This window comes from Varroa jacobsoni, unplaced genomic scaffold, assembly GCF_002532875.2.
Source record: "Varroa jacobsoni isolate VJ856 unplaced genomic scaffold, vjacob_1.0 scaffold_201, whole genome shotgun sequence".
Classification (NCBI taxonomy): Eukaryota; Metazoa; Arthropoda; class Arachnida; order Mesostigmata; family Varroidae; genus Varroa; species Varroa jacobsoni.
In genome coordinates this window covers 282,326-307,107 of record NW_019213103.1, presented here as the reverse complement: position 1 = coordinate 307,107, position 24,782 = coordinate 282,326, and the positions used below count along the sequence as shown (strand labels likewise).

Sequence of the window (24,782 nt, the reverse complement as noted above, 5' to 3'; positions counted from 1 at the left end):
ATGTCCTCGTTGCTGCAGAATATAGAATTGCAAACCTCGGCCCATGCATAATCAGTTCAAATAACCGTGATGGAGCGTTTAAAGTCGAACATCATCCTGCCTTGAAGAGGTGGATGATTTTATCGCAGTCCAGGATATTTTCATTACAGTCAGTGGAATAATTATTCGCTTTTTCTCAGATTTCGAGGATTGAACCTAATCTGAATCTTTGAATGGATATCCACAAATGTATTGATACACGTGTTTCGGCGTCGACGCAGGCATGGCGAGTATGCTGTTTGATCTTCTTATGTGTAAGGGAATATTCACCACTCACTATTTAATGCTTAGGACTGTTGTCGATATATCAAGAATTTTCGTCTGCATTTGCCACCCAATTGTCCACCTTACGGTGCAGAATTGCATGTGTGAACCAGCGTATTCTTCGTATGACAATTGCATGCAGGTCCGAAGCTGAGATTTGAGCGGAAATTATTTCTCACGATACGAATTTTGTCAGAAAGAGTATCATATGCGGGTGTGGTAAACCATATCTGAAGTTCGATGGGGTAATTGGCTTCTTAAGGAGTGCTTGAATTTGATATTTCCATATGCAACTTTTCCTCAGCAGCTTCGGCATGACTTTGCATCTTTGACTCATTCTGAACCTCGAGCGCTGGAATCGGTGTGTGCTGCATGTCTCGCGCACTCCACACTCCGAAGTTTCTAATTATTAGCCCGTGCACATTTATGAGCCAATGTATGTGCCGCTCGAAAGGTGCTTGCGCAGTAGTGATGTCAAACACCTCAGTTACAGATGTCTCAGCATGGTTTTGGAACTTCATGTGCATTATTACCGTACCGGAAGTAGATATTCAGTTTGTTTCACAAGAATTTGTTTAGTTAATTTTTGCTTGCGTTGTCGAAGATTGTAAATATAACAAACCTATTATTAAAGTTCTGTTAAATAATAATAATATAGGGAAAGGTGAAATTTATTTTAAATTGTAACACACTGGTATCAATGCTCGCTTGTGGTCAATGTCTAGCTCGGTAGCAGATATCGAAACCGCTATTAAACGTAGGCTTCCTTTGATAAAATCTCTATAGCAAACTATCAATAAGACCGGTTTTCTATGCTTATTGTGACACTATTTGTTTGCTGTCGACGGACGTGGATGACAGCGTGAATATATCTGCTAGCACTATAATAGAGGAACATCTAGGGGCAGGATGTTTAAACGGTCGAAAAATGTTAGTCAAAACTAAACAATGATTACTGGTAAAGATAATCATTTTTTGTATACTAGTGTACTGTTAAATCTTTTTTCACACTGACACATCAAAAATTAGATTTGTTTCCGGGTCTATATTTCAAAACGCAAAAAAAACAAATGGAAAAACTACAAAGGGCAATCTGGGTTTAAATATAAAATAGCCTTGACGTTCTCCGAATTTAACGTTTCAGAAATGACTTAATAGTTTCAATTTTTTCAATCCATATTAGTAGGCGAGTTAAAGTAGACAACGCAGTAGTCCACCAAAGATCTCTTTAATACTTGTTGAGCTTTACATAGCGTTGAAGCTAAGTTATATATAATATCAGAAATTCTGAAATAAATTATTTCGGATACAATAGAGATCTATTTCTATAGATACTGTTTTCATACCTGTCTGTTAATTTCTTATACCATTTGAATATGTACTAAATTGACTCAACTTCTTATGGCCACGCTTGTGTGTATAGCCATAATAAGAGTTCTGTTAAAAGTCCGGGCGATGTTTTCAGCGCTGTACTACGAGAGCACTGGAAATCTATTTGCATAGGAACATCTAAGGTCCTTCTTTCTCCATCGATTTTTCATGATAAATATTTTAAGCGAGGTCCTCTCCATTTATAAATGTGTTGTATTCAAAGCTGGCGAAAGTCCATTGACACTGTCATGATACGATGAGTTGGTTCGGCAGAATACCCTTGGCAAAATGATGAGCTCTCACCTGCACGTTGTTTATTGTTACCAACTTTGCACAGCTATCGTTCACAGCAAGCTATGCAAATCGAATGTAAAAAAACGTGGTATTTGTCGAATTGAGCGCATACGTTCTGTTGGCGCACGTAAATACGCAGAATGGGATTTGTAGGGTTTTCCCCATAAATTGCGGGAGTACTGTGCGTAATAAAAATCCGATAACGCTCGTTACCAGTTGTAAATGCTTAACGCTGCGTCCCGATTTTCAAGGAAGTTAGGATATTACTTTTCCGATAAAAAGTTTTTCTGCAGTACCAAAGTTTGGTCGCACCTGACTTGCTGTCGGATATGAGTTAGCTTGTCGAATCTCCATCATTTATCCATTAATAGATGAGCGTACTCATAGCGTCCACGGTTTTTCAAGACGTGGCGTATAGAAAGATATAATCTTCCACCGCTGAGGAAATATGATCATACGAGCGGTTTTTAAAGTATTAAAAATTCAAAACGGAATCGAAAATTTTCTTGGTATTACTTGAATATTACGTGGTTTTCAAATCCATTTCACTACACACTAGTAAGATCCAGTACTTTTATCTCAGTGTTAGTAATTAACATTAGAGCCTAGAAGGGTCTATCCACTTCATGATGTGTGTCGGGATAGCCAAGTTCTAAGAAACCATTCGATTAATGCAGCAGTACGTATTGAAGTATACAGCGATACCTGTACACTGATTTTTGCCGAAAGTAACATTAGACCACTCATCACAGTGTTCTGTATTCGTGTATAGAATGTCAATGACAACTATAATAATAGACGATGTCGAGGCGCTCTTTTCGCTGAAACTGTTTTCAACAATATATGTGAAAAAGGCTACCATCTATCATAGTAGAGAAAATGCGGTTCACGCAAAACCACTTGTAAAGCTTATCTCGCAAAAGGTACGGGTTATCCGATATGAAAAAAAATATTTTTTTTTAACCTGCAACTTCCTGTCCCCGTAAATTTTGATCCGCCTATCGTACAAAGAAGACGGAGTGTGAGAAAACTATAAGCTTTTTGACTGCGTTTCTTATCTTGAACAGAGGTCCCACGTGGAGTTCTCCAAAGGCACACGAATAGAATCAAATCTAATCAAATGAGTCTATGCCAAATGCATCAGCCTAGCACTTGTGTCAAATTTACCTTAGATACGCATCGTATCGAGTCAAGACAAAATGTTTATATAACGTATGTAGCGGCCAGGTAGCAATATTAGCCAGTGTATTTTATAACGGGAGAATCCGTTTGCGATCATAAAGACCATAAGTACGCAATAAATGCGGCTATATACTTTGTGGTCGCACATCCATCTCATGATTTGCTTAAAGCTTTGGTCGAGTTGCATCACTGGCAAAGTGATCCGCTTTTAGCAGGTGGGCAAATATATGTAAGTGCACAAAAATAAGGCTAGACCGTCTTCGGATGTCCAGCTTAGTAGGACTTGATGTTAGTTTGAATTATTAAACTTCAAGGTGAACCATCGATCATTTTCGTCATGTCTTACGTAATCGCATACAGGCGAATGAAGGGTAAGATAGGAACAGGTAAACGTGTTAAGCAAGTATTGGATTGGAATCTTTTTTATTTTGTATTTCAGTATTTTGTGTATTTATTATTTTCTGATCCGTCCTTCACAAAAGCCACGGCTACAACTCGCACGCAATGTTACAATTGACTATGTTGCCCTAATTGTTGAATTAGGGACTAAAGTTGCAAATCAACTTTAGTTCATTCCGTATGCGGCCTTTGTGTTTTACTTATGTGCAAATGAACCGTAGAAATGGCAATCGATTAACCTTGAATGTTTAATACTTAGCCTATACACATATATGCATACAATGAGATATCCTTTTATGGACAAATATGGAGGTTTGTAATAGAGATATTGTTGCGTATCGTGCAAGGCATCGAGGTGATGAAAAGAAAGAGAGTGTTGATAGTTGCCAGGATAATATGTAGAGCCCGTGTTTCTTTGGAATCCACCACTATTACTTTCAATCGGAAACCCATTCGCATGCACAGTACGGGGTGAAATCCATGCACAGTCAGACGCTGATACGAAGCTTAAGCTATTTTCGAATCGTCGTTGGCAAGCGAGTTCGTTTTCGTCAGGATGTCTACGGCGTGTCTTTGTATTTCACACAAGTGGACTAGCTTTATGGCAGGAACGTTTGAGATATTCTGTGTAGCGGAAAACAGTAGAGGATAGGTGTGCGTGTCTATTATGACTCGTTCTATATACTTCAGTCACCCACGTTAAAAACGATACTTTAATCTTGCCCTTACTCTTATAGAAGAGGCAATTCCAGATTGGGTTGATGCCGTAGTTAATGACGAGTAATAGCTGGTGGTTAAATAGTTGCAGTACAATACCGTAATCCCTGTGTAGTTGTGAAAAAGGTTATTTACTAACCGGAAAGATACAGAGGTACTGTAAGTTTGAACCTAGGCGTAGACATGCTTTACTGCCCTAGTAGAGATTCGAGCAATAGAAACCATGCTGAATGCTGCTGTTGTTTCGCCAGCGGCTCCTTATAGGTCGCTTGGAACAATGCTAAAGTAACGGTACCGAGGCCTGCCGTAAAGGAATCTGAGAGGAAAAGCTGAGAGAGGTAATTATAGAATAAATCTTTCAGCGTTGCGTTAAGAAACAGGCTCCGATAGTCCTTTGTAATATCAGTGATCACCGTTAACATTGTTGTGAGCTTTTCATCAATGTGCCAGAAATAATATAGAGCGCTAGTCGTAAGCTAAACGCCCAAGTAGCAGAGTTGATTGAAATCTTTTCTTTTACGTTTTTTTACGAACTTTACGTTTGGTACATAAGCCATCAGGTATTGTTGTCGACCAGCATGAAAAGACATGTGCCCACGTCTAGATTAGAAACCAGACCATCACATATCCCTGAGTTCAGTAGTAAACAAATTATATTGTACTATAACGAGGACGAGTGACACAAATGATTGATCTATTCTAAACAATTTATTCAAAAACGTAAGCTTATCGAAACAGGTTAGGCTTCCTTTTTCTCTGTATTTCATGGCCTTTTTTTGGGTCTCTAGACTGAAAAGAGTTTTGTGCAGCGTTACAGCTAACATTAGTGTAGTCATGAAAAATAAAATCGGCTTTTTGAGTATATCATTATGTCATTATGTTGTGTTCACTGCTATATATTATACTAAATGATTTGACTTCTACGTTCGGTATCGTCGCTAGGCATTCTATCAGACGTCTGGCTCCCGGCACGAAACGAACCGTGTGTCTACGTCCCACTCAGTCCAGCAGGCAAAAAAAAAGTTACCCAACATGCCACTCCTAAGCACTAGCGCCGGCTCAGTAGATAAATGTTAGTTTTAGGATCACGTACTAGAACTAACAGCCACCTAATGACACGTTTATGCAAAAAATGCTAGTTAGTTAATTTAACATGTGTTTTTTTCAAGGCATTTTCCTATCTCCGGATCAATCTATTTATTTTCGCCAAAAATTTTCAGGTATAACGTTAAAGAAATCATCCCCCCAGGTTTTGAGACCCTATCTTTGATTTGCAGATTATCGAGAAAAAGTAATAACTCGTAGGCGTGAAATCTGGAGAACAGGCTAACTGCAAGAAAATTTCTCCTTCAAGCGCACGGAGAGCGGCTTTCACAATCTTCAGGATGTTCGGCCTGATAATGTCGCTGAGATGGATGACTGTGCCTCGTTTATCAAGTCTTTTCTGTCAACTGACCTCGTTCAGTCAATGGAACTAGGCCATATACGGATATTTCTTGATCGTCTTGTTTCTCTCGAGTATCTCATAGTGTTTAAGAGCTTCCAAACGCAAACCATTGTTACTTTACGATAAAAACGTGGTTATATATATAACACTAGCCTTGTGCGAAATTCCTCGAGCTACTTATTCTTTCCAGGGCTTTAAATCAACGTCGAAGGATGCTTCTCGTGATCGTTGACAGCTTCTACGTGGAAGTATAGTTCTTTCTGCGTGTTGCGGAATGAGATGTTTCGAGTCGATGAAAGTTGTGTTTTTTGTGACTCTCAGTCCATATGGCACTGGAGATTCTAATTTTTAAGTAAAATTCATAATTTAAAGACATCTATCAATAGGATCTTACTGCGATTACTTGTTTGCCAACTGACTTGTTTAAATGAGCTCTAGGATTAGAAAATTCATCAAAATGGTTTAAAAAGCAGTTTTGATAAATCTAAATTTTTGGGATGGAAATCAACGACCGTTTTAGAAAATAAAATATGAATTGTCAAATTGTAAAATATTAATTAAGGGTCATCCAATATAATTAAGGGTCTCAACGGTTAATCATTTTGAAATTTCTGCCGTTTTTTTTTGTATCTTTTGGACGTTTTTACTTTTCATCTTTTTTATCTTTTGGACATGTATTGTTGGAGAGATTTACTTAAGAAGATAAGGCTACCTTTAAGAAGGCATTTGCGAGTTAGAAAATCGGCTTGCTTGTTGAAGGGAGGCCTGTTTGTTTAATTAACTTCCATTTGTATCTCTTGGCTTCCACACTCGTCAAAGGCGTCGCGTTACAGCTACAAGAATAAGTACGTGCGGTAGATTCAACTGCTATGTAAAGATCTGAACCGCGATTGTTTCACAATATAATCCCTGTTCCGGTTCAAAGGCTATGGAATACCTTAAATGAAGAAATATAAGAACAGTTACAGGGATACGGACAGAACAACTGTAACGGGATATAGCTATTGCGGGGACATTTTGACGGCAAAGGGTACCGTAGGGCAATACAGTTTGTTTATTAATACCAAACTCATGAGCTTCAAACTCATGTGGGACACATGTGTTCTCTCAAGTCTCTAAGTACGAAGATTAAGCTTAATATATATATATATATACACGAGCCATTGTCTCATAGTGAGAGCAAAGCAGCAATGTGCGCAAACAGATAACAGTAGAAACGACTCAGATTGTAACAAAGAGCGAATAGGCAATATTGAAATGCTTTGAACGCTGTCATCTAAGGTTCAATGAATAACTTCTTGGTTTTACTACAAAACCTTATCATATTTTCGAGGAGTATTAGATTAACGCTGTAGGATATCGGATACCACAATATTTTCCGACTCGCCAGACGATTCGCTGATTACGGTTACTAGCTTGAATATGTATGAACTGCAGTGTAGCAAATGGTAACTATTCAGTGGCGCCGCGCTACGGACTCAGAATCTTCTTTGGAAAAATGAGTAATTATTTTTAATTGTCAAAAACCACCTAGCCTGCAGGTAACTCTGGAGAGCCGTCCAATTAAAATAATCCTAACGCTCAAATGCCTAAGTTTCCATTTAGATAAGTTTAACATAACGTACGACGCGTTCCCGGTGTTATAGAGTTTTTTTCTAGAGACTGGAAAGGGCTTCTGACCCTTGACATCTGCTTTTAGTAACAATTGTCACTAGCTTCATGCTCTTCGCTAGTAACGTCACGTCACTTACACAATAAAACTCAATAAACTTTCCTCAAATATTTTCAAAGGAAACCAAGCAACACCAATTGCAGCCGTGCACGTTATTGCGAGGCATACCTTCCGAAGTCAATTGAGTCTAACAGGTTACGTATCGCTCGACAGCGACAACGAAAGCTCGGAAAACAAGTGAAAGAAATAACCCATAGAGTAACCCATGGAAGCTATAACAGGAGGCCAAAGGAGTGTAACTCTTCTGTGTCAGTGGAAAAATGTATCCTTTCGAACCATGTATTAAAGGCTAGAGACGACTTCAGACAGGACGGTGCGTTCGTGTGGAGCAAGAACGAGATTCTTGCCAAGAAGATAAGAAAAGAGGCGGACAAAATAGGAGAGAAGCGTAAACTACTTCTTTGGTACACCACTTGTTGAAGCGGAACAAAACCTGACCAAGGCCGAAAAGTCAGGGGCAAAAATGCAATAATTGACTAAATAGTAAACGGCGAGGGAAAAGAAGTTTCTGGCAACGCAAAGACCCTGGAGGAACTAGGGGATTGACCCGACAGTTTATTTAATTGTTCATTACGCTGTGAAGGAGAGTGATTCTGGCAGTACAAGAGACCAGAGCTATGCTAATTACGAATGACTCGGAGAAAGATAAAGCTCTCTTGGAATAACTCCCTTTTCCGCTGCAATGGCTAAGACATGTGCTGGGTGTATGGACTGACAGCCTACGTAAAGGTGATGCCACCAAAAGTAATAAAGGATGGGAGTAACCACCTCCTTATCAAATATTAACCAACCGTTAAGTCTTCAACAGAAGGCTGCATAGTAGTTGCTTAGAAATGTGCTGTTGAAAGAGTTGTAAAGAAGATATCCAAAAAAGGTAGAGCGCTGCTATGCATATCTCAATAGAATTTGAAGGTGTGTCACTTAGATGTTTGGTTAGAATATGTTTGCGGCTCATTGGCTGCCGTACCGAGACGATAGGGGTAAAGATCTCCCATAACAAATAGTACAAAGTATAGACAGAATAAGAGTCAAAAACCGTTGTACATTTGACCATGTCTAATCACAGAAAGCAGGTATTGCGCTGGAATCGGTCACAAAGACTAAGGATGGCGAAACAGTCATTAAGATGACTGACACACCTAAGGGCGGGGCCTTTTATGTTTTTGGGAATTATCCGCAAGAGAATGAACGCGGAAGTTGATAATTGGAGTGCGCTTGATACTCCCATAGCAGTGATTTTGTGTAGTGTGAATCCTTTTCTAAATGCAAGGCGAATAGGAGAAGAGTTGCGAGACACGTTGGAAATTACAGAGAATATCGAAATTTAAACGGAGGACCCGAAAATTAGGAGGCTTCAGTTGCTGTGTAGAAAAATGGGTATACGATTCAACTATTCAGGATTTGGACATATTGTTTGAGAATATAAATACGATAAAATTAAGAGAAAATATGACACAATTTATCACCTAGGTGAGAATTGCAATTTACAGTTCTACTGCTATGAGTATACTGCGACGCAGCAAAACTAAAGTAAAGGAAGATGAAGCGATAAAAAGGAAGTAACCGAGAATAGAAGCTGTGAGAGTAATGGTTGATTATGACGAATGGTTGATCGTAGAATGACCTAGCGATTTCCAGGACAGTATGGGCATCAACCCTAACCTGCAATGATCAGTCACCTTAAAATGATCCAGCTCAGGTGCTATCGTGGCAGTTATGTCCATTCAGTGGTAGATAAAATAGTCAATATAAGAAGTGCTAAACTTACACCCATGAGTGTACTGAATATTTGTGTTTTCCGTTTAAAACCAGACTGGGCCACCACCAGAGAACGGAGCGCATGCATTATCATGGGCCACTGAATCCCGATATATAAACAGGAACAAGGAAAAAAAATTTTCCTGACCGAATGTAAACAGACTAAGTCAGGCTTACCAGTGCTACGTAAGCCCGAAGTGGGTAACCTGGAATGAGTTTACAAGATTTTTAGAGTAAATTACAAGAAACATTCAGGACGAGCTCAATTCAAATACTGATAATATGCTTGTTATTACACTCCTAGCATGTACTATGTAATCTTGTACCCTGTAGTGTGCTTACAACATGGTATCATTGGAGGAGAGAAATGGTAGTAGGATCCTTTTCGTGCAACCACGTTTTACAATTGATTCCGTCTTTATTACGATATTGTATTGTGTATCTCCTGTTTATTATGTTAGTTAAAGACTGTTCAGCTATGGAGACACTTTTAGTCCACTCTATATATATATACGTATATATATATGCGCAATGAAATAGCAAGTCGTCTATTTTTTGCTCTTTTTCGATTTGTACAACACTTCGTCATCCGGTTTAGGTTCAATAGTTTTAGCCAGTCTTTTAGAAAAAACATAGCTATTCCGGCTAGTTCCGTTTTGACGAAGAGCTCGGTTGCCCTGTTGTTTGAATTGAATCAGTTTATTCTTCTGGCCCTATTCTAAATTTTGCGTACTCGTTCTCGTACTGCACGGGAAGTTGAAAACGAATATGAGTTTGGCCATCGAATTAAAATATGGCTGCCCAGATAGCTCTCAGCGTTTGTATTGTATCTAGAAGAATCAATGTAGAAAATGTATAAAGATTAAGTATTGAGTTTTTAATATATTTGTGCACACAATTTTGGAACGCTGCATGAAACGAAAAAAGTCGGAAACACTGAAAACATTGCGATAGCATAAGTTTACGTTTTGTAAGAGGCAGGCAAAAATTACAAAATTCGAAACTGGTTTTCCTCCTGCAGTCCTACTGGACCTTGCTTTAATCGATTACCGTTGGTTCCAACTTTGAATAAACTTTTCAAAAAGAAGAAGAAGAATTTTGAGAAAAGAAGGAGATAAAAATGAAATTTTCAATAAGCAAAGAAATCCAAAAGACCACCTTTACTTAGATAATGGAGTCCCATCCCGTCGTGCTTGGTCCTAGAAAAAATGAACCGCCATTAATAGCACAAGTTTATTGATAGTATGGTAAAAGTACTTCAATTAACCTTTTTTTTCCTATTAATAAGTAATATTTTTCCTTTTCGTAATTATATTTTCTAGGCTCTTATTAGAGTTAACAATCTAACATCGATGCTCACCGGATTTGTTAAACTTTTATGACGTCTTATCCAATTTGGAAATTTGTTTTTCTAAATACACCTGACAAGTATCTCCACTTATTCGTGTTGCCACTTTCTACTTCGAAAGTTAAATAAATTGGCAAACTTAAGAGTGGTTTTAGAACGTTACGAAGATAAACCCTCTGTCCTCTGCTTCTAAGCAGTAAAACCAATGCTGAACTATGGTGTACTTTTATTAGAACATTGGTTTTACGAAGAACTACGACTGCTAAACTTCTGTTCCATTAAATGTAAGTACGGCTTGCTTCGACAATTTTTACAAGTCTTAGCTAAAGGTGCACTCAAGTTTTTTAAAAATTATTCCGCTAAGAACTATTCAGCGGCTACAATGGAAACATGAGTGTGCCGAGACTCTCTACAGTTCGGCTTAAACACGCCTCGTACAATATATTTTATATTGAGACACCAACTGAAGTATAAACAAGAACAATTATGTGTGAACAAATTAATGTTATTGTCGAAGTTTTCGTCAGCTAACTTACATAATATACACTGGCTACAACGTTTTTATATTACTTCTCTGTAGTCGTATATTGTGAAATAGACAAAATTACTGCATTCTTAATTACTTTAGCTTTAAATATTCGCTGAACACCGAGCACTAAACAACAAACACTACTTATTAATTCACTCTTTTCTTTATGAATTTCCCCATCCTATATAATCTGGTCACCTCGCGCGTATTTCGGTCTAAGTTTAAGAAATATAAATATTTATTATATTCTTTTTATTATTATTATAAAACTATTATTATTTTTAACATTCCCTCAACTATTTTAGTGAGTGGATTATTAGAAGGCGCAAAATCTTACGTGATTCTATCGATTCCTAGTCTACTCAAGCTACATGCTAAGGTGGCTTCTATGGCTCCTAAAGAAACGGCCTTCAAACTTCGCAGGCATACATAAAGGTTGAAATCACTAAACTAATATACAGACTTGGATCAAATTGCGCTAAGACATACAATTTGTTTGTTTTCCGGCGTCTAACAGATAGATCCCATAGTAAATCAAATTTGCTCAATTCTAGGAAATGAGAGTGAAATGGTAGGCATCATACGAGAAATTAGAATTATTTGAGGAGCATCTTCAATATATATTTCAAGAACGTGTGCATATAGTAGGTTCTGGTAAAAGGACTGCGAATAGTGAGCCAAATGATAAAAGCCTTTGATTCAGTACATTCAATTTTTTTTATTTAAAAATATAATTACATAAAACTTCGCACATCGGGATCAATAGTTATGTCCTTATAAGTTTGTGCATTTATAACAAAGTTTAAATCACTCCTGTACTTTTTATGTCGCATTTATTTACATATACCGTAATATTGCAGCACTATTGACCAGTAACCCTTTTTAGATTATCACTTCACTCGTTCGCTACACGGAATTGATCCGACTATACATTGATTTACTTCCTACAACTAAATAGAGTAAGATATATGAAACATTGCCAAAAATGTTCAACATTATTATGCCATATAGGATACTTCGCAAACTTCTCATGAAGCCTTATGTTGAGTAATCTGATCTAAAATGTTTCAGATTTTACGTGAGCAGTTGCAAACACAAAACGAAGTATCTCTGCGCCTGATTTGGGACTTTCTTTACATAAGACTTGAGTCATAAGTTAACGTATGGGCACGATTAGAACAAAACCTATTTCATGTGCACCGACTGTGAACCCAGCTCCGGCTACTGGACTTATTCTGACTAAGACAACTACTGACTCATTATGAATTCTTCTCTTATGTTTCACTTTAAGCCAATCCGGGTCTTCATTTAACGGTGCTATAGGCGAAAATCAGAGACAGCGGCAGGGTCAGTAAATCTGGTGCTGACTAGCTCTAGTGTCTGATTTAGCCCTAGTGTGTGTATATGGGGTCGTCTTGTGTAACACAGTAGGTGCGGGATGCGGTAGGCGCAGGATGCTGAGAGCGCGGAATGCTGAGGGCGCCGAATGCTGAGGGTGCCTCTTCTATCCAACGTAGATAACTCTAGACGGATAGACAGTGTTCTGTGAGAATCTTTCTTATCATATACGTTATTTGCCCCCCCCCCCTCCCCCGGTCTATTCTGTCATCAATTACTGGTTTAAAACTTTTTTTTGGGAGGTTGAAAGCAAATGCATTATGTAGACCAGATTTCACAACGGTATTGTTTCTCTGACGCTGTGAGACTCTCATCCACTAAACCCTGGACCCCTCAGAGACTTGGGCTTGGGTTCGGGATATAGCTTAATATTACTTCGAAACCATAGCTTGCAGGAACGAACGTTGGGCTACTATCTCCTTTGTTACTTTCCGGTCCATCCTCCGTTCGGGCTCTCCTCCTCCCCGGGTACGTTAATTCCCGGGCGGAGTCTTGTGCCCTGCTCTCCCATAAAAGCCGACTGTAGGACATCGGGTCCTTGCTCGTCTCGAGCTTGTCCTTTCGTTATTCTCTTGCGGCGCATCCTTTTGAGTTGTTCCTTTTTTTTCATAATGCCGTCAAAGAAGACCGTAAGCTTATTCCAATCTGCCTTATCCTTTGCATAATTTCCACCATTCTCTTTACATTATACTTCATTAATATCTCTCTTTGTGTCTGCTTAGTTCTGACCTCATTTAGTACCTGACAGTAGAGCACAGTATGCTCTACTCCGTCTTTCATACCTAACGCGCAGGGTACGCAAGTGTCCACTTGCGCTTAGTCGATCTTGGCCATGTAAGTCTGGAACTGTCCGTGGCCCGGCAAGACCCGGAAGGAGTGATACGTAAGCTCTGCGTAGGTGCTGTGAATCCATTCCTTGACATCTGGAATTAGATACCAGGTCCAGCTGTCCGGAACCTCTCCTCTACTACTAGCCTTGAAAGTTTCCAACTGTCGATGCCATTTGTCCGTCGTGGCCGCACGGGCCATATCAACGTCGTCATTTACGTTTCTCAGAGGGCGTTCCGCTCTTTCGCTGGCGATTGAATCATTCTGGCAAGCACTAGAAGAGCCGGTTGAAACGGCCATTGGCTATACCACATTGAACACGCCGGTTCTCGGCCGATCACCGAAACTAAGCAATGTTGGGATAGGATAGTACTGGTTTAAAACTTACCCCACGTTATACCTTTCTATGCTTATGATGACTCACGTTAAAGAAAAATTGACAATCATGCATAGTAGGATTAAAGCTTGGACCACGCAGAGGATTTCGCAAGCAGTTGTTCGCGAGCAAAATAACGCAAAGAGCGCAGAGAATAGCACAACCCAATAGCAAATTTTGTGGGCCTAGGACTAAGTTAAAAAGACGGTGCTCGAGGTCTTTTCATGAATACAACACAAAAAAGTTGACACGTCCATTTTTATCCTTGCTAAATTGTAGAAGTTTTAGATAAAGAATTTTAATAAGATTCTTCCGCAGTGATGGAAAATCTTGCCAAAAACGCTACCTATTAACGGAAGCCTGCAAGAATTGGATTCAAGCTATTGCAAGTATCAATTTCACAACGCACGATACAGGAAAAAAATACGATTAACATTCTGAAGTTCACTCTTCTGAAAGGCAAATTAACGAGAATATATATCTAAAAAATATCTATCTGTGTCATCTGTATCTATTCAAAATTTTCTGGCAGAGGTATTTTATTACATTTTATCCTTCCGTACAATATCTAAGTTAAAAGAGCACTGTAACAACGTTGCATACTTTGAAGTAAGCCAATGGCGTTAAAAGTGGTAAAATTTTCTATATGCATAGATATGGTATATGGCTAGATTGAAATCTAACGCACGAAAAGCTTGTTTTTCCTCTCCCGAACAGCAGGCTAGCATGTCACTCTTAGTCAAATGCAGATAAACAAATAGAACTAATCAATCAAACGACACCCTTTTAACTTAATTCTAGTCCATGCGGATCAGTATACTTAAGTTGCTTAACATCCAAATCGACAACATCGTATTTGGGCCATTTCTTCCTATAACGTATCTTATAGTAAACCGCACAATATTTTAGGCACATTATTTGTGCCTTTACTGTAATAAAATCCAAAATATAGAACATTTTTGAAGAACCTTCACTCATTTTGAAGATGTTTCATCATAAGTCTGGATGTGGACTTTTTAACTATTTTGGCACATCTATTACTGTTAAATCTCAGCTTTAGAAATACATCAAGTCGCTCCATCGCTACTAACAATACTTCAGTTATATGACTTCAAAGCACTCTGGCTAAAAAACGGTCAACACTTTTAGATAACCCAATATTTGAAAATTTTATACTTATTCTATGATACCCTGGCTATCTTCGAATATCCGGCTTATTTTATTATGCTTGAAAGTAGAATGTGAAATCTTATATATGAGATAATCATATTAAACAAAACCTTAACCACAACCAAGAATAGACACATTTCCAAAAAATCAGAGAAGTAATAAGGCCGCTTAAAATATTAAGAGCAAGTCTTCATAGACTTTTCCACGTTCTTTGATGATTACTGCTCAATATTGGATGGAGGAACGCAAGAGTCATTCTTTATTTTCTTTGATGTTGAAAAGATTTCTAATAGAAATTATTAAAGTTCTCATGTAGGGATCATTACAAATCGGCCCTTCCGTGATTTCTATGTGGAATTCTTATCTAGCGTTTGTCGTAATTCCTAATGTGTTTGGTTTTTCTAGGAAAAATATCGGATTATACTGCTCGCGATTAATACTTCTAACAGTTCTATTTTAGACTAAATGTTAGTGCGACAAACTTGGGACACCACTGCTTCTCAATTAAGTCCAAAAACAAGATCTTATAAACATACATATTTCCTATATTTAAATCAAGCAGCCTGTTTATAACAAAATATTCTCATAAAGCGTAAATAAAATTTTTTACACTAAGATATAGTCCTTTTAAAAAACCGTTTTCTTTTTGTCGTGGTTTGGTGGTTTAGGTGATTTATGCCATAAGAGGTTTAGCTTATCGCGAATTGTGTATATATAGTAATAAATGATAAAAAAGAAAACATTTAACTACATCATAAAAAAATAAATGCATAAATGCAACAAAAGACTTGAATATTACGGAAAAAAACAGTTATTGTTTTCAAAATACAGACACAGTACAAGTGCTATTGATGATTAAGCGCAGTAGTTAACAGATTTCAACGTGTAATTTTCAGCTAAAAGTATTAAACGAAAGTAGAGTGCACGTGTTAATGAATTTAACTATGCAATAAATAAACATAGTTTGGCTTTAAAGTGTCCCACTGTTAAAGCATTTATATTAATACAATACTAATATTTGAACAATTTTTTGCAACAAGACCTTATTTAATTATTATTTATGAAAAACGGATAACTTGTGAGGACTGCAATACTGCTAGTTATATCATTATTATCAATCAGTGTTCGTAAAAATAACAACCTCATTAGCATTTACGATTTTTGAAAAAAGCCGGAAATTAGGGGTCGGTACTGAGCATTACTAAGCACAGAATCCGCTTGGAGCAGAAATTTTAACATACAGAAAGGTAATATACTACATATGGTAAGGTCGCAGACATCTGGAATGAAACTCAATGTTAGCAAAACACTTGAATACGTGTTTCCAACTTTCCAGGTGAGACCCAGTTGCCCAAACGTTGAGAGACGAAGCAAATTTAGTTAAGGATTTTTGAAGTATTAGAATGGGCTGGATTTTGTTAATATCGTTAATTTCGCAGTTCCTCCTAATACGCCATGCGGGAGCTGGAAATAGCATGTTATGAGGGAAAACATTTCAAGATCTAATGCACTTCCTAATTCTGAAGTTTTCAGATATGACAGCAGCTAGCCTGTGTTGGAACTTGCTTGTAGTATATGCACATTGATATGCAAGTGCCCTAGGTAAATTACCAGTGACCTAACGGATAAAATGCAAATAATATATATGCCTGCAATGATTACTGATGATTCGATCTGCCGTTGGCGATCGACAAAGCAATCTGACAAATGAAAATGTATGAATATAGATTTAGTAACATTTATTAAGTGATAGTCGGCGCTAATAAAACTGCGCTCGAAAGTAATTTTTGAATAACTGATGTTTCAAAAGTATAGAGAACATCTCTCCCTTCCAAATTAAGCCTTTTAATAACCTAGTCTCAGGCTACAGCCATCATCATCATCGTGCTTGTATAACGAGATACCTTCTTGTGAGAAAGATCTTCGAAAAAACAGATGTCAAGGCTCAGACACACGATTTAGTAACACTACTAGCCTCGCCATCAACTCTGCGACCACCGGGACAGTTTTTTTTGTTTGGAATCGTTTTTGAAGCGATAGCATGTATAAACGTATCTGTTTTTGCCTTTATAGCTCGTCACCTGCCATCCCATTGGTGCGAATCCAGCTCTTCTTCTCTTCAAACTGTTGTTGAAGGATCTGATTTTACTCGAAATTTACATATTCGGCACAGCCCTTTTCAAAGTGGTCTGATTCGTGTGAGCTGCTTAAGTCCTTTTTTTGAAGCGGACTTTATGAAGCGGTGTTTATCTGATTTGTGTGCTTTCTAACCTCCACCCTTCGGTTCTAAGTTTTCACAGGTTTTATTGCTTAATTCACTTATATATCTAGGCTCTAAGCATTATTAGAATCCAGCAATAATACTTTGATTCCGAAAAAATTTTAAAGACTATGAAGCCACAATTGGCTGCGCTTTACCAAATGACGTTCTAGCACTTCGTCAGTTAGATCGTTTTAGGTCAGTTAAATAAAGCCATTTAGAAATTTATTACATTGTCGATTTTGATCGAAAATTTTTCCGAATCAAAAGTAAATAGCCGCATGCGTTTTTTTTCTATATAAAAGTGCATTCCTCTGCTTTCTAATGACGGCAGGTATAACGATAATGTCTCTAGAAAAGCATTTTTAAACGGTTATGTGTGGAAGTATGCGTGTTTTGTGTAGGCTAAACAACTTCAAACTTCGGCGATGATGAGTGAGAAGGAATCGCTTTTTTAGATGAATTACATTTTTGGGATTTTGGGTAGTAACTTTCAACACGTCTCAAGCCGTTCTAGCTAAAAAGCCCATAAACCTTGCGCAAAACAGGTTAAATATCCAAACAAAATTATGTCGGCCGTGATTTCCATAGACAGGAGCTTTACATTCTCCACAGGATTATGGAAAAACGACAATGCAGTGAGGTAATTCAGACGCAAATGCTGTTCCAGATACGAGAATGGTTCTGGAATAGGAATTATATTCGCGCACGAAAAGTCACTATGTCATATGGTAGGGTATCTCTAAGGTGTTTGCCGCTAATGATGTTGAGGATCTAGCATGGCGTGGAAATTCATCCGATCTGAATCCTATGCGGCTATCTCTCTCTTTTCTGAACATTGTGTAACTCAAGAATTCGGCGCATGCATGAAGTTGTACACGGTACCCGGTATATAATGTTCACTACGACACTTTGAATAGTGTAAAGACGTTTTACGTCTGTAAAACCTATTCTCGATGCTGTTCGTGCAACGTACGCATCTCGTTGTCTCAATAAAAGTAAGAATCACATAGCACAGAAGAGATGGCTTTTGTCGCAGATCCACGTATCTGGCGGCACACTAAAGCTACAACAATCGTTCATAAAAAATCCCAATATAATAAGAAAAATTACTATTTAATTTATGTTAATAAATAAGTGTTAATATAGGGTGGAATCTATTATGTGATTTTATTACAAAATCCTAAAACTATTTGCTGTCGGTACAGGGTCTTCACTAAAGGTCTCATTTTACAATACATCTAAAAATTAAGACAATATTCACAAATAAGCATATAACTCATACTTAATATAAAATGCACTGATTTATCTTCAGTTAATTTTTCGACTGTGTCGTATTGATTAATAATAAAATGTTACTATTTTCTATGAAAGATAGGTTAGTTTATAACCGCTGCGTACATTGAAATTAGCGTCAAGCCACATAGAAAAAGCATGATGTAATGTCGTCTTGTTTTTTGTTCTATCAAAAAGCAATGAATAACTTGTACTTTTTTCTGTACTAAGTTTACACGTATAAAACTGCGGCGCTTTACCGCCTCCATTTCATGTAAAACAAGCAAAGAGTGATCTTAAATGTGTCAAAAGAAAACGAAATTGTTACTAAAATTCAGGCGCTTATGCCTTGTTTTACGTCCTTTAAAATGGCTGTCCAATGTCGGTAAAAAACAAATGCTTCATTAGCCGATAGAGCCTATCTGTCTTTAACATTTTTCCAGCTGTGTAAGTATTTTTTCAGTATTTCTGTAACTTTAGACCATTCTTAGAACGCACTCCTGCTCACTTACAAGTTGCCACTAAAAATAGAAATGAATCAGGATTACTTCCTATAGACAGTCAAGTTTGAGTACGTCCGTCCTAACAGACAATTAACAGTAACACGCAACGAATTGTCCTTTTACTTGACTCATTACCATATATCTATCATTTTTGAAAGGACAAGGAAATTTTTTTTTAATGCATATATTCTTCTTTTTTGTTGTTAACGCATCTCAAATAACATGAGGCCGAAAAAATCGACAGAACTAATTATACACAAGTTCACTGCGATTCTGTTATGTCTCTTCAAGTAAGAACAGTTCAAACAAAGTAACACTAGCAAACAATAGCTATTTCAAGGAAGGTAAAGGGAACTTCTCCCTGGGAGCACAAATAAGACTTCCAAAGCCTTATTGAATAAGTTCTTTCAAGTTTATTTGTCATTCGCGTGCATAAGAGTTACCTTAAATTCGACTTACGTGCTTACAGATCGCAGTTGTATAATGCAAACGAGCACCTTTCAAGTGTGTTGCAAATAGTGTTGGGCTTTTATTGTGGCCGGAAAACTCATCTGATTTGAAGTTGATCGAAAACATTATGTCAAAGGGCAAGTCAGGACCGAACAAGAAACTACGAACGTCTCACAACTCAAAAATACACGGGATCAAATGTAGGCTCGGGTCCCAGACATGATGGAGACGGTGCGAAGGTGCGTTCGGAACACACTGAACAAAGTTGTAGCACTGAATGCAGCAAGAAGTGAAGGGAACAAGTGAGTGCCTTTCCTTCCATAGCAACTTAAAAATGTCTTTCTGGCGACTGTGCTACTATTACAAATTAGAAGGAGGCAGCTTTCACATAAGCCTTTAGCGTTCATTGCATGCAGATAGCTCACGTAAGGAGCGAGTTATCTTTGATTAAACCTGATAACATATGAAATTTCTATGTGGCCTTTTTTGATTGGTCAATGACACTTACACAAATTAACATGCATTTTTATATTATTTGAAACAATTTCAAATGCGCAAAATTAATTTACATAGAGAAAAATTAACTACACTAAATATATTGCAAAATTAAGCTATGAAATTACTTGAATCTATAATTAGTTTTTTTTTTATTTTCAAGTAATGTCAGTTTAATTTTTGTCAATAATGTCAAATAATATTAAAGTGCGTATATATAAACGTGCTTATAATTATAGTATTGCGCCAAAAAATAGTATGTACCGTTATAAAATTATTAATGTATATGTATATTATGTTATTATGTATATATATATTAATATATATAATGAGATATCAATCTTAGATGTTAAAAATACTGTTGATTTAAATTTAGCAGTGTTTTTGTAAAATACGTTATCCTCCGACTGCTTAAAAAATCATTTTGCCTGAATAATAACTCGTTGTATTATATATCTAGCTTACTTGCCTCCATATGTTTTTGATATGAGGTTATCGTACGGTCGAATATAATTGAATTTGAAGAAAATTTGTATTTATTTAGCTTTTCTTTATATAAAACAGTGTAGTTATAATTCAAACGGACAAATATCCTGCAAACTAAGTACTATAACAATTATGGTCCAGATCCGCTATAATTCAGCTCTGACCTAACCTAACAGAGATACGTTGAACCGACTTTTTGAAATGATTCGGGATTAAATGTATATTTATTTAACTGTAATTCAACACTTTTGCAGTTTTCCCTGGAAATGTTTGTTATTTGTTCAATGAAGTAATAATAATATTTTAAAAGATTCGCAATAAATAAGCAAAATTTTTAATTTTTATCGATTAATTAATAGTCGAGTAAACTTTACGTTAAATTGCTTTCTAAAAAGTCTTTATAAAAAGTTTTTTGGAAGAATACTATACCAGCATTAACGCCAGTGGTCCGTATCAGTTTATTTTTCCCCAAGCTTCTACTACGCTCTTTGTCGTTGTTTATATCATATTATGATATGAATAAAGCGCAAATAGTCTTTCTTTCATTCTTGTTGCAAACAATTTGTGTAGATCGAAGGGTTCAGGTTTAAGGTCCCATGGATTTTTAACCACAAACGTAAAGTATAGAGGTTTTTATATTTGAACTCCTAAACAAACGCCTTCTTTGATTCCTTTTTATGCATGCAGTTCAGGGCACTATGTATACTCTTTGCAGTGAACATCACTATGTGCTTACATGTACCAACAAAACTTCGAAAAACCAATCACATAATGCTTTACTTCGCCTAGCAGAGTCTAGTGTAGTCCCCATGATAACTTTATGGGTAACGATTTTGCTTGCTAAATTTACGGACCCGGCTACAAATACACTTCGTTTCGTGCTGGAAGTCAGCCATCTGATAGAATGCGCAGCGGCGAGACCTGACGTAGAATTCGAAACATAGACAGGATAGTCTAGTGTATTGTATATAATAATAGCTGAGCATAATGGTAACGTCTGCATTAGAGTACAGTCTAACTTGCTAAAATAATGATACAAAAATTAAGTGAAGTAAAATATGAACACAATTGGATTTATCAATAAGATTTTTTACTCTTCACGACAAGAGATATTCATTCAACGATATGGAACGATTTTACTAAAGCGTGCACCGTTTGACAACAGACATTTTACGTGGTTATGGAACAAGTGGTTTTCTGTATTCACTAAGAGCAAGCTATGTAGTATTTAAAGCTAAGTCCCAAGCATCGTCTTCAAAAAGTATTCAAAATTGCAGCAATTTTTACTCGACTCTATCTTTTAGAGCTTCAAAACAGAATATTGGGCGAGCAGAAAGCCAGCCTTCCGTTCAAGTCATATCTGCCTGTGCAAAAGGCGCTCAGGCCGGATCTGATTATCTTATTTTGTGTTACGTTTCTGGTTGCAGGAGAAGAGGCAGAGCTTCTTCCGAGGTCATGGCTTGGTAGACCATAAAGAAAACAACTTATGAGATAGCCAGTTTGGCCCCTTCTCCACCTGGGGGTGGACTTTATCTACCCACTAATTGCCATTGCACATACAGTTTCTTCCCTTTTCATACGTACTCCATTCAAACATTCCCAATTCCCCTTTTTTGATCATTGTTATAGAGCGACTTATGTCTATTTTCGTTATTCATATGATGAGTTTTCATACGGGGGCAATCTTGTATATTTAAAGCTTTTTAGTAGTAAATTCGATAAAAATGTGTCGCACAAAAGATAAACTATCCATTTTCACCGGTGAACTGTATAAGATTAACATTCATTTAAAAATATGTTTATCTTATTTAGTAAGTCACACCAATTACGTTAAGTTTCTTGCTGCCAGAGGAACCTAATTGTTATCGAAATATACCACAATGTCCTATAGTCTAGTTACTAACACGTTGACGAAACACCAAGAACGTATTTGATGCCAAAAATAGCCTGTTAAATTGAGTTATGGATCCTCCGGAATGCTCATAGTGAGCAGGCCTCATAAGTCCTCGTTAGTTTGCAAATACGCTTCACTAAAATAAGTTAATGGGAAATCCTTTATTGAGCTTCGCGAGGATCTCTTCCATGATACGCACTAGATAGAGATGTTGCATCAGAGCCTTGTTAAGTTCGGTCTAGCAATTTTTATACGACCAAAGGGGCTTCGGGTGGTTTGCAAGTGAGCGAACCTCCTGTCTACGCGAGTCTCTCCATTTGGGCGGCCAGAGCAGGGGGTCGCTGAAAGCTACGAGTCATAACAATAATAACTTTTATTCACGCAAATTGTGTTGTATCGCACTTTCGCAGTACCATGCTCTTCGAAAGACTGAATGGGCACCATCTTTAATTTGTGTACTGATTTTCGTACAGCGACTCAAATGGGACACGGAAATAAACGAGTATTTTTCCATCTAAATTTAACTTCAACTAGATAACGCTAAGTAACAGCATGCGGGTTCTATTCCTTCTCTAGCCTAAAATAATTAGTCCTGTAATTTTTAGCGGTAAGCGGCCGGTTTCCTCTATTTTCTCTAATAGATTAACACGCTCATATCAGCTAAATCTGCTCAGCAGGAACCAACTTCGTAACCTAAACAGAAACAGTGTTTGTACTGCAAACTCTAAGCTAATTATATTATATAGGTTATAAATACCTCAGAACTACCCTGTTCAGATGTTTTACGAAGATATCTGCCATTTTCAAGGTAACAATCTGTAAAATAGTTAGGTTAAAAAAGGCATTTGGAAAACGCATTTTTTTAACACCTTTGCGAAAACCTCAACCGGACATTTTTTTTTATTTTCTATAGATAAGAAATCAATAATATATATGGAACATAGAAAAAAAGTCAGCAAACTAAAAAATTAATCCGATACCTACCCGACAAGATATATTTTACACAAGTTATCAAACGGAGAGTCCCTTGAAGATGGCGCTTTTTTAATTAACTCATGCACTAAACCTGTTGTATGACAACTGATTAATGCCTGATCAGTGAATTTAACCTAATACTTCTAAAATATTTGTAATTTTCGTAATGGTAACATCTCCACAATAAACAAATGGAAATGCTGTTTCGAAATGTTTTCCGATCCTTACATCGTCTTCGTCAGTCGAATAGATCTATTTTAGTTTTGACTCAATTGGTTTCATGATATGTGAAAGTTTCAAAGAATATGTCTGCCGCTACTGGATTTGGTATAGCAATAATAATTACCGTTTTCATTGCACTATTCTGAACTGAACGCCCTGTGTGTCTGATTGACTGTTATTTCGAGTAATAGCCAGTTCCATAAACTAATCTTCTGTAGTTACTAGTTGATGATAGCTCTGTGGGTTAATACCACTTTCAGTATTGACGTGATGTAAAACACGCGAAACTACAACTTTCGACTTAACAATGATGCCCGAGATCTCGTAGCCCAGCTGGTGCTGGTCAAAGAACGAGGCAGTTAGAATGATGTTGAAGTATTTGACGACTTAAATGTTATATTTATCTGGTATCTGGTAGGGTACACTGCAACAATTCATTCACTTACTTTTTTACAAAACGGGAAAGGTGCAAAGAAACAAACAGCAATACGAATGGAGCGACCAGATCCCATACGGGCAAACTCTCTGATTTCAATTTTTGATTTCGCATCTTCCATTCCATTATTCTCGAACTTCCATGTCTTTAGTGAATCATGCCAGCACGCAACTCAATAATTTTACCCAAACTGTTGTTCTCTAACCATTTGTCGACTTGGTCCGCCTATCTCATGGCCATCCTTCGTTCATAAACACGCATATCAGCCTGCACCAATCACACAACACATGCAACATTGTTCTAATAACAGCCGACGTTTTTTTTACAGGGAAAAGGAGCCCTTTCTGAAACGACTAATACAAAGCTATTTCCAGCAAATTACGCCCGGTATATTGCCGTAACTATAGCTCGTAGATGTCGAATCGTCTCACGAATGCCTCACCAGTTCGCTTTAGTCATATACAAAACAAACAAATATTAGGAAAGAAGTAATGCGGTACAATACGAGGCCAAAGCGTTAACATTCATTTGTCCTAAATACACTTCTAGGTTCCACAGACCATCTTGCTACAGGCTCGTCATAAGGCCGTCTAAACGTGCAGCTAAAAGAGCAGCTCCTCAAGTAAGCCCAGAAACTACTTAACCTTTAGCCAATCGACGACAACGCACTCTTGACCCCACCGGCTGAAACACATGCAAGACTATCTTAATAACATACCAGCTGCTCAATAAAATGTCCCAAAAGAGATCTCGGTGTGTGAAATGTATGTACGATTAGAAAAGAACAGCTAATGAATGTAGGCTTAAGCGGAACTCCACGGTGACGGAGATAGTCAAAGCCATGTAAGCACTGCCAAGCAACAAATAGGCTCAGATAATCTGCGCAACAAACATTTCTGGGGCGCCTTAATGCTAGCTTCGACTTAGATACTTT

At 37.4% G+C, this 24,782-nt stretch overlaps 1 long non-coding RNA gene across 1 annotated transcript; it reads right to left on the bottom strand.

Moving 5' to 3' along the window:
• Positions 1–22,357: 22,357 nt before the first annotated feature.
• On the bottom strand, positions 22,358–24,420 carry LOC111273599 (uncharacterized). Its single transcript, XR_002687951.1, has 2 exons — positions 23,859–24,420; positions 22,358–22,563 (listed from the first exon to the last, which is right to left on the bottom strand). It is a non-coding gene; the product is annotated as an uncharacterized LOC111273599 (long non-coding RNA).
• Positions 24,421–24,782: the final 362 nt, after the last annotated feature.